Here is a 12,120-nt window from a genome sequence, read left to right as displayed (position 1 = left end):
GAAAGTATAGCCATCATTAGTTATGTAAATAACTCCTGTCTATACATATAGATGTATGGATATAAAGATATCTTACAATTTTTAAAATAAGGTATCATGGACTTGCTTTGTTATTTTTATGATTGTTGAATACATGCCTCACTGTACCCTCACAAGTCAGTTATTTATATGCGCACACTGAAACTGACTCACCCAAGATCACACAGCTAGATTACTTACTAAACTGGGTTGCAATAAAGCAACATTTAGGCCATGTGATAGATCATTTTTTTGTATGTAAATTTACTCCTTAGGCATGATCTTTTGTTTTGTGATTAAACTTCCAAAGGGCATTTTTGACATTCACATTACCTTATTTCAAGTGGAAATTAATTTCCCCTTGACAAGTGTTGTGAGTTTCAAAATATCCCTGTGCACATGTTTGCTGAGAAGGTTATTTATATTACAAATGTTTGCGTCAAAGATATCTAAGCTTTTATTATGCACACATATCTTTATATACATAGTACTCATAAGTTTATGAGATTAGTGTTCTGTAGTGACTTTTGGAAACTAGTCTACCGCTTTATGATTATGCTGTGTGGTTCACATCCTATTTAAATGTTATTTTGGCCTTTAATTTTTAACCTTGTAAGTTTCATTACCGTGTTATACAATTTCATCTGAATAACCACGCCAAAAAAAAAAAAATTAGAGCTCTTCAGCTCTAAATTCATGTGACTGAAAGTAGCTCTCCTCGTCTTTGTTATTATGATCAGCACATTGAAACTTGAGGCAAAGTTGTTGATGGGCAGAGATCCTGAGGGCGGGAACTGCAGGAAGCTCCATGGCTGGAGGAAAGCATCTGAATGCAGGCCCTGGCACTTCTGCAGAGCAAGTTTCTTCATTCCAAATCTGTGGAATAGACCAAAAACCCGAAGCATCTGGCAGGATATGTGGCAGCTGGAAAATCCCCTAACCACATATTTTAAAGCCCATAAGATGCTTGTGGTTTAACACGTATATGTCATTATTCTAACATTCACTAAAATAAAATGCAATTACACATTACTGAATACTATTGATTTTCTCTTATATCAGGATAATTTCGGCTGTCTTAATTCCCTCAGATAATATCTTAGAACTCACTTGTGTGCTAAATGGTAACCCAGAGATTAATTTACATTTTTCTTTTTAGTGAAGATATAAATGAATTAAAACTTTAGAAAAAATAACCCAAGGCCCTCAAGTACTGATTATCCCCCTTGCTTTAACCTGAATTCTCCTTTTATTAAGAAAGATTCACTATTCAAGGAACATTTTATCTTCATTCATAAAATGGAGTCTTTCATTTCTGGGGACTCGTGACAAATGAACAAATGAAGGGACAGATGAAGACTCATTAAGGGACTTGTTTGAATTTAAATGGGGAAAAGATTTCCAATAGGTAAATTAAATATGCAGATATATGTGCATATATGTATATGCATATACTTGCCTGTGGTTTTCTTCAGTAAGTTAATTTATAGCTTTTTTTTTTTTTTACTTTAAGGAATAGGAAATGGGTGTTTATATGAATGGGGCTTAATCTTTGCAGCAGTTCCAGGATGTCTCCATTGCTTTTCACTTAAGAAAACATATCCAGCCTTTGCCTGCCTAAATCAGGATATTTCCATTAGAAGAAGGAGGAGAAGGGGAAGAAGAAGGAGGAGAACCACCTCGCCAGGTCCAGTGTGATGCCTTGTTTTACATTAAGTGTTATAGAAATCTTTACAAATGTGTGCAGCTGTTTCCCTTCAGTCAATGATAGTATTTATTCGGAGACCTCCTGCAATTTCATGGCCGATGACTCCTGTTGCCATAAACCATTCAGAGGGAAAGGAAAACCCAATGAGTAATCACTGTGCACTGAAAATGTCATTGTAAAAGTAAGGTGGCAGAGACAAGGCCTCTAGAGTTGAACTCTGAAGACCCAAACCAACTCTAATCAATCTGTTAGATTTTGTTACTCAAACTTGGGAGCATTTTTATGCCACTTGAGCCATTTAATATTATTTTAAATTGAATGCCTTTACTTTAACATGAAATACTAATTAACCATTGTTAACTCCATAAGATATTTTTTTTTATCCCCTTTCCCTTCCATTGGCTATATAACAGTGATTATAGTCAGTTCTGTAAAATGCCTTGTTTTCTTCATTTTTATTAGAAAAACTAAATTAATAAACTTGAAACTTTTCATTAAAAGAAGTTCTTAAAAATTTAGTATCTTAATGTTCAAAATAAGTAACTAAAGGGTAGCATAAGAAAATTTTTAAAAAAGGGATAATCCTTGATATATAATGTGTGCATACATACACAAAGATGATAGATAGATAGATGATAGATAGTCATAACATTATTAAAGCAACATTTTCTACCCTGGGATATATTTTCAAAAGAAAATAGAAACATATGCACCTAATTTTATTTATATGGTAATTTTTCACTTTTTTATATTAGGTGAAAAGGTAATAGGGTTTTTTTTGTAGAGTTTTTTCAGAAGAAATAGTTAAGGGGCACCTGGGTGGCTCAGTTGGTTAAGCATCTGCTTTAAGCTCAGGTCATGATCCTGGAGTCCCAGGATCGAGCCCTGCATCAGTCTCTCTGCTCATCAGGGAGTCGGCTTCACCCTCTCCCACTCCCGCTGCTCATGTTCTCTCTTTCTCTCTCTCTCACTCTCTCTCAAATAAATAAAATCTTTTAAAAAAATAAAAATAAAGTAAAAAAAATAGTTAAAACCCATGTTAAGAAATCCCCTTTCTTTTAATATGAAAGTGACTTTTTATTTTATTCTATTTTAATTCAATATAGTTAACATACAGTGTTATATTAGTTTCAGGTGTACAATATAGTGATTCAACAATTCCATACATTACTCAGTGCTCATTGTGATAAATGTACTCTTAATCCTTGTCACCTATTTCACCCATCCCCCTACCCAACTCCCTTCTGATAACCATCAGTTTGTTCCCTGTAGTTAAGAGTCTGTTTTTGGTTAGTTACTTTTTTCCTTTGTTTTGTTTCTTAAATTCCACATATGGGTGAAATCATATGGTATTTGTCTTTCTCTGTCTGACTTATTGCACTTAGCATTATACTCTCTAGATCCATTCATGTTGCAAATGGCAAGATTTCATTCTTTTCTATGGCTGAGTAATATTCCATTGTATATATATCCCACTTCTTTATCTATTCATCTAGTGTTGGACACTTTAGGATATTTGGCTATTGTAAATAATGCTGCAATAAACATAGGGGTACATATATCTAGCTGAATTGGTGGTTTTGTATTACTGCATCATATGGTACTTCTATTTTTAATTTTTTGAGTAACCTCCCATGTCTTCTGCCCATTTTTAATTGGATTATTTGTTTTTTTGGTGTTGAGTTGTATCAGTTCTTTATATATTTTGGATACTAGCCCTTTGTTGATTATGTCATTTGTAAATATCTTCTCCCAGTCGTTAGATTGTCTTTTAGTTTTGTTGGTCATTTCCTTTGCATTTCATTTTGATGTAGTTCCAATAGTTTATTTTTGCTTTTATTTCCCTTGCCTTAGGAGAAATATCTAGAAAATGTTGCTATGGCCAGTGTTAGAGAAATCACTGCTTGTGCTTTCTTCTAGAATTTTTATGTTTCAGGTTTCACATTTAGGTCTTTAACCCATTTTGAGTTTATTTTTGTGTACCAAGTAAAAAAGTGGTCCAGTTTCATTCTTTTGCATAGAGATTTCCCAACATCATTTGTTGAAGAGACTCTCTTTTACCCTTTGCATATTCTTGCCTCCTTTGTCAAAGATTAATTGACCATATAATTACAGGTTTATTTCTGGGCTCTCTATTCTGTTCCATTGATCTATGTGTTTATTTTTATGCTGATACCATACTGTTTTGACTACTACAATTTTGTAGTATAACTTGAAATCTGGGATTGTGATACTTCCTCTTTGTTTTTCTTTTTCATGATTGCTTTGGCTATTCAGGGTCTTTTGTGGTTCCATACAAATTTTAGGTTGGTTTGTTCTACTTCTGTAAAAAATGCTGTTGGTATTTTTATAGGGTTTGCATTTAATGTGTAGATTTCTTTGGGTAGTATGGACATTTAAACAATATTTGTCCTTCCAATTCATGAACATGGAATATCTTTCCATTTGTGTTGTCTTTGATATCTTTTATCAATGTTTTCTAGTTTTCAGAGTATAGACTTTCATCACTTTGGTTAAGTTTATTCCTAGATATATTTTTTAAAGATTTACTTATTTATTTGCCAGAGAGAGAGCACAAACAAGGGGGAGGAGCAGAAGTAGAGGGAGAAGCAGGCTCCTCACTGAGCAAGAAGCCCGATGTGGGCCTCCATCCCAGGACCCTGGGATCATGACCTGAGCCAAAGACAGACGCTTAACTGACTGAGCCACCCAGGGGTCCCTAGTTCTAGATATTTTATTATTTTTGGTGCAATTGTAAATGGGATTATTTTCTCAATCTCTCTTTCTGTTGCTTTATTGTGTATAGAAATGTAATGGATTTTTGTATATTGATTTTTATATCCTGTGATCTTACTGAATTCCTTTATTAGTCCAATAGATTTTTGGTAGTCTTTTGGGTTTTCTGTATGTGGTATCATAAGATATTCCTTTCTTCTGAGAGGAACTGAAATAATCATCATACTTGTGTTTTCTATAGCTAAATCATTCCTTAGTTCTATTTTCTCTCACACAAAGCATTGGGTTATTTTCCTTAGAGAAGATAGGTTTTTTGTTTTGTCTTAGTTTCGTTATTAAGCAATTGAGAGAATCACTTGTATTCTCTGTATCTCAGTCATCAGATGGATCTTCTCAGAAGATGATTATTCCCCAAAGGTGGTGCATGGTTACAGAGATGTTAAGGAGTGAAGGGACCATACCTTCTATTTTTTGTAACTCCCAGAATTTCCAGTTCAGATTCCTGTATCTAAAGAGAGTGCAATTTCAAAGCATCCCAATGATATTGTGCTAACTAGCTTTTTGTGCTGTTTTAACTTCAACTAGTGCTTATTAGGTCTGTAGGAAGCTCTATTTTTAAAAACGACCTTTGCCATTCCAGTATGAACTTCCCCAGATGGAGTTCTTCATCCCCTCTCAAAAATAATCATACTTACTTCTCTATTGTTGTTGATAGTTCCATTTGTCTCTCCTTCTCTGCAACATCATTTCATTTATTTATCGATAACCTAATATTTCAGGTCCAGTTTGCAGTTTTGAAAACACAAAGATGAATGGGCCATATTCTCTGGCTTTAAAGAATTCATGGAATAGTCAGAACCAAAACACATGGTCAAAATCCAATACTGTAAGGATGATGGCATGTGTAGATCAAGGGGTATGATGGGAACAAGGATGCAGAATACAAACTAAGATTTGAATAATCAGGAATTGCTAAGTAAAATCACCAGTTGTGTTTTAAAGAATGAAGAGTAATTATTCAAGTAAGGCAGAAGGAGATAGGGCATTCTAAACTAAGGATAAAGCTTTTCTTTCTCTTTTTTTAAATGAACATGAAGTACAGAGCTTGTATCGAGTATAAAAAATTGCACATATAACTAGTGTATCAAATCCATCCTCCTTGGAATGAAAGTATACATGACCCTGATCCTCCTCTTATTATTCTTTATATTCATTTGATGAGGCTAATCATTTCTCTTTTCTCCAGCTGAAACTCAGATGGTGTTTCCCTCATGATTTTTCCAGTCAGTTCCTTCAGTCAATTATTAAAATGCCCAGTCCCATAAAATAGTCAAGATTCCTAGTTGATTTAAAGTTAAAATTTCCCTTTCCCATCTTTTTCTTCCAGTTGAAGAAGGGGATGTGGAAGTATCTTCTCTTTTGCACATAATATAGGAAGATTGGAGTTAATTCAAAGGATATGTAGAGTCATTGAAAATACCTGATCATAACCGTAGTATAGTTATATTTCTTTTCTTTTTTTTTTTTATTTTATTTATTTATTCGACAGAGATAGTGACAGCCAGCGAGAGAGGGAACACAAGCAGGGGGAGTGGGAGAGGAAGAAGCAGGCTCATAGCGGAGGAGCCTGACGTGGGGCTCGATCCCATAACTCCGGGATCACGCCCTGAGCCGAAGGCAGACGCTTAACGACTGCGCCACCCAGGCGCCCCTAGTTATATTTCAGTTTGTAACTATGCTTTGTTTAGAGAATGGATTTAAAGAAATAAGACCAGAGGCAGAAGAGAACAAAGGAGATTTTCCCCCCAATTACCCATGATAGATCTAGTAGTGATGCAGAAGAAAGAAAAGGGAAACTAAGAAAGTAAAATCTGTGTTCACTGGGTGATTGTTTAGATGTGAGTGGAGAAGAAAAATGTGAGTTCAAAGGTAAATCTCAGTTTCCATATTGGATGGGATGGGTGGAATCTGTTGTTTCTGTGGAGGTATACAGAAGGTGGAGTTTTAGACAAGATGTTAAGCTCAGTTTTAAATGTGTTGACTTCAAGGTGTATATGAGACAAAGTGAAGATGGCCATTGGACCCTTGTATCTATTACAGAAGTCTCAAGTAGAGAATGATTATGGTTGAAAACTTTACTATAGATAGTTATAAATGTAGATATAAGTACATGGAGTATACATATACATAAGATCTATGTATCTATACTTTTTTCTAGAATTTCCATTTGGTTCTTCAATGAACATTTCAGTTTATCTGCTAAGATTTTTGTGTTTAATCATTATGTGTGTATTTTAATTTACATACTGAGCCTAGTTATTATAAATGCTTTTAAAATCTTGTCTGCTAATTACATATGGATCATCTCAGAAACCCCAGTGATTGCTTGTTATTGCTGAAATAGTTTGAGAAATTACTCATATGATAGAATTTATCATTTAAAGTCTATAATTTAGTGGTTTTTAGTATATTTATAGAGTTGTTCATTGATTGCCTTTTATTCTGAGTATTAGTTACATTTTAAGGTTTCTTTGTATAGCTAATAATATGGGATTATATCCAACATTGTGAATGATACCTTACAGAGACACTGGATTCTGATATATTCTATATCTGTATGTATAGACACACACACACACACACACACACACACACACACACATGGCTAAAGTGATAGTTAAATCCACAGAATGGGAAAAACAAGTAGTCAAGGGAAGAAGACACACCTGGGCAATGCCAATGTGTATAATGAGTGGTCTACACAAAGAAGACAGAATTACAAATATCATATACGTTTGCTAAAACTTATTGTAAGTGCATTCATCCTTCCAGAAATTAAAAGAAAATGCAATATAAATAAATTAAAAACAAAAAACAAAAAAAAACTTCCTTTTAAAAAAATGTCCATGACTGCCTGATAAATCTGGATTACTCCTTTTTTTGGTGGGGGGGGGGCAGTGAAGGGACTGTTGGTAACTATGTTGTGATCAACATCTTTTCATTCTCTGCTCCCTGCTTAGCCATTTAGGATGCAGGGTTTCTGCCAGAGTTATAATGCAGGTGTTCTCTAGTACATTATCATTCCATGATTATGTATACAGACCTTCGATTTACCTCTGTTTCTGGAACTCTCTGTCATTAGGAATATAAGTTTATCGCTTTGACCTTTATCTGTGATGGAGTTTTGTTGAAATCCCCACCATAAATCATACTGGTGTTAACTATTTGTTTTAAAGTCTTTAGGGCCATTATTTTATAAATGGAAATTGAAAGCATCTTTATCTCAATTAAATGAGGTACACATTTTTGTATGTGAGAAGAGATATTTAAAGTCACCTAACAGAAATCTTTGAGTAAGATTGGGATAAGTCAACTACTTTTCTGGTTGAGTAAGTATTGTCAGCTTTATTGTTACTACTAAGAATTTTATCAGCTTAGAACTTGAATTTTGATTTTAACCATGTTTTCAGAAGAAATTTATATCTTTTCTCCTATAATTTTTTGAATGAATTATTGTAAAATGAAGTATTTACTGAGTGAGCTATAATAATGGCATCTACTATTTACATAGCACTTACGATAATTTTGTTCAAGTATTTAAGGAATAAAATACCAAATTTCACAATAAATACAGAAATATTGAAGTTCACTTGTATCCATATCAGGTATAGAAGATCTGGGATGGATGGATAGATAGATAGATGATAGATAGGCAGATAGGCATAAATGAAACAATGAGAGAACCAGTCTATTTCTCAAACTGGTAAGTAGTATTTCCAGACCACAGTGTTATAACTGACTGAAAACTGGTACTAAGGAGAAGACTAAGACCTTATTATTGTATTTTTTCCAACTGTATTGAGATATAATTGACATATAACATTGTATAAGGTTAAGATGTACAAGGTGATTATTTGAACACATATTTTGTGAAATGACTACTATAATAAAGTTAGTTAACACCTCCATTATCTCACATAATTACCATTTTGTTTTTGTGGTGAGAACACTTAAGATCTACTCTCTTAGCAACTTTGAAGTGTATAACACAGTATTGCTAACTGTAATCATCATTAGATGCCCAGAATTTATTAATCTTATAACTAGAAGTCTGTACTCCTTGACCAACTCTTCCCATTTCCCATCCTGTGGCAACCACCATTCTATTCTCTGATTCTGAATTTGGCTTTTTCAGATTACACATATGAGTATTTGTTTTTCCCTGTCTGATTTATTTTACTTAGCATAATGTCCTCAAAGTCCATATAGGTTGTCATACATGGCCAGATTTCTTTCCTTTTTATGTTTGCATAATATTGCACATTGATCAATTTATATGGAATATACTTATATTCCATATATATGTGTATATATATATATATTCCATATATATGTATATTTGCTATTTTTCTATCCATTCATCTATTTATATGGAATATATATGGAATGTATAAATATATATGTATATTTGCTATTTTTCTATCCATTCATCTCTCATTGCTCTAGGCTGTTTCTATATCTTGGTTATTGTAAATAAGGATGCTATGAACACAGGAGTGCAAATATCTCTTTAAGATAGAGATTTCATTTCCTTTGGCTGCATGCCAGAAGTGGAATTGCTGGATCATATGGTAGTTCTATTTCTAGTTTTTTGAGGAAACTCTAAACTGTTTCCCATAGTGTTTGAACCGATTTACATTCCTGCCAACAGTGTATGGGGGGCTTCCCTTTCCTCCACATCCTTACCAGCACTTGTTACCTGTTTTCTTTTTGATGACAGCCATTCTAACAGATGTGAAGTAATATCTCATTGTGGTTTTGATTTGCATTTCCCTGATGATTAGTGATTTTTTTCCTCGTAACTCTTGGCCATTTCCTCAATTATATGTTAACCCAATAGAAAGACAACGCTAATGTATGAAATGAAAGACAATTTCTGTTAAACTCTGTGGAAACAACTATAAGAACAACAGAAGACTAGACTTCATTTTTACTGAAAATCTAATTGCTGAGAGCTTTCACATGCATTCTCTTATTTAATCTTCACAAGAATGCTCTGTGGCGACATTATTAAGGCCATTTTGTAGGTGAGAAACTAAGAAACCTGTGCTAATTCACAAACATGACTCAAATCCAGATTTATCTCATTCAAAAGCCTGTGATCTTTCCATTATTCCAGGGAAGTAGTGGTGAAGGACGCAGACTATAGTTTCTTTGCTCTGTTTTTCACATGAAAGTAGATTCTGCATGCTAATTCTGTTTTGTATCAGTGGAGCTCCTTCAGGTGGCATTATTTTACATTTGTAAAGGTTAAAGTAATCCGGTTTTTCCGGGGGGGGGGGGGAAGGAAACTTTTCTCTTTCCAAGGATGGGTGATAACACTCTCAATTTAACCCAGAAGTAGTAGACCAGGAAGGTTTTACATAACACAACTTCCCAGCTTTGCCAACCATGGATATCTTTAGGAAAGTTAAGTCAAGATTTAGACCTCAAATATATAATCCCACTATGAAGTTTCAGACTTCTAATATGAAGTTTCAGAATTTCTAATACATGTTCAAGCAAATGCAGATATCTTTATTTTTTCCTTGCAGAAAACAAAATTGTGATGGTCATAAAAACAGACTGTGTTATGCACTTTTTATACCACTCATAGAATCTAATAATATGCTAAGAGAGTAAAAGTTATGGTAGTTGCTAAATAAGTCTGGAGGCAAGAGCCTCACCACTATCTAAACAAATAAGTATTTTACATTAAAGATCTTCAAGCCAGGCAGGAACTGTAGACAATCATGAAATGCTATTGGTGAGAAACGTAGGCCTGTCTCATATGTCTAAACTTGGAGTTATCTTTCTCATCCAAATATATGTAGTTATTTTCCATATTTTTCTTTTCAAACTATTGTTACCATCAAAACATACTGAATATATACAGAGCTTGGTAGCCTCGCCAGAAGTGCTGCAAACGATGAAGAGTTCAAAGTTTCAAGAGGTGGTTTATACCATTGAAAGGTGTTAATAATTTTTAGAGCAAACTAGGCCTGAAGACATCTCAGATCACACTACGTGGTAACTTCAGTATCCCCTAAAAATAGTGACGGAGCCAATCTCAGGGGACATTCAAGATTTGCCTCATTTGTAAATACTATCTGGACTATGTGTTTAGAGTGAATAAGAGATTGATGTTTACAGACTTCTGTTAGATGCCTCTCCAACTAGATTATACTGCTTATTATCATCACCCTTAATGTTTTTAAGTCAACTTTTAGAGAAAAACTGATCCATTTGTTCAACACATATATATTTTTTAAATTTTTACTGAAATTCCAGTTAACATACGGTGTAATATTAGTTTCAGGTGTACAATTTAGTGAATCAACACTTACATACAACACCTGGTGCTTATCCCCAGGGCATGTCTTAATCCCCATCACCTGTGTAATGCATTCCTGCACCCTCAACACATATTTTTGAGCACTATGAAATAAACCTTAATCTCAGTGCAAGAGATACCACAGAGAACAAGATACACAAAGTTCACAGTCTCATAGGGTTTATGTTCTCATGTAATACCCATGTCTGCATCGTGTCTTCACTGAAAGTCAGTATTTATTTTTATTGACTGATATTATAAATATCTTTAACAAAATATATCAAGTGAATTATAATGAAAGAAAATTAACTTTTGTCACCTCATTGGTATATGATATTGATCAATGAATAAGTGAATTAATTATTTTCATCAAATATGACTGTTATTAACATAGTTCTACTTTCATTTTAGGTTTGGAGTATGAGTCAAAATTTACATCCATGCTGGATTTTACTAAAACTATAACCTCATTTGTGGCAATTAGTTTCATGTAACATCCAGGTTCTACTAAAGGACATTCTGGAAGGTATTCTGACAAAGAGTGGAGCATTACTTGTTTTCATCTGACCGCTAATAATCAAATTCCAGCCAGTCTACAAACTTTGGTCAAAAGTAAGTGTCACTTAATTGTCTAATAAATTATTTTCTATGGTGTTTCTTCCCCTTATAGTTGTTTTTTTTCCTCACTATGAACTTTTCCCACTTTTCAGTTTTTCCTTATCTTAGTAGTCAAGTTAGTGTTATAGGAAGGGTGTATTTCTTAACTGCAACCCAAAAGACTAAAAATAAGACTGACAGTGGAATTCTTAATAGAAATTTTTTTTAAAAATGGCAATTATCATTTTAAACAAAATAATTTAAAATATATAATTCTATGCCCACTGAGAATATCCTTCAAAGTAAAGGTGAAATAAAGACATGTCCACAAAATTATAGCGAAGAGAATTCACTAGTAGTAGATAGATACTAAAAGGAAGTCTTCAAGAAGAAGGAAAATACTCCTAGAAATAAATACAGAAAAGAGTAAAAGTGCTAAAAAAACTAAAGAATGGAAAAACATGTTATTTCAGCAGTATCCAAAAGAAGTCTTATGTAGTTATGCCAATGTCAAATAGGGAATATTTTAAGGCAAGAAGTATCACTAGAAATAAAGAGAGAGCAAAAAAATAAATAGAAGAAAAACATTTCATAATGAAAAAGGTCAATCTACCAAGAAGTTTTAATAATTCTAAAATTGTGTGCATCCAACAATTTAAGTTCCAAATATATACAGAACAAAGTGGCA

This window comes from Ursus americanus, chromosome 29, assembly GCF_024610735.1.
Source record: "Ursus americanus isolate L20-20 chromosome 29, mUrsAme1.1.p, whole genome shotgun sequence".
Taxonomy (NCBI): domain Eukaryota; kingdom Metazoa; phylum Chordata; class Mammalia; order Carnivora; family Ursidae; genus Ursus; species Ursus americanus.
This window is presented reverse-complemented; position numbering follows the sequence as displayed.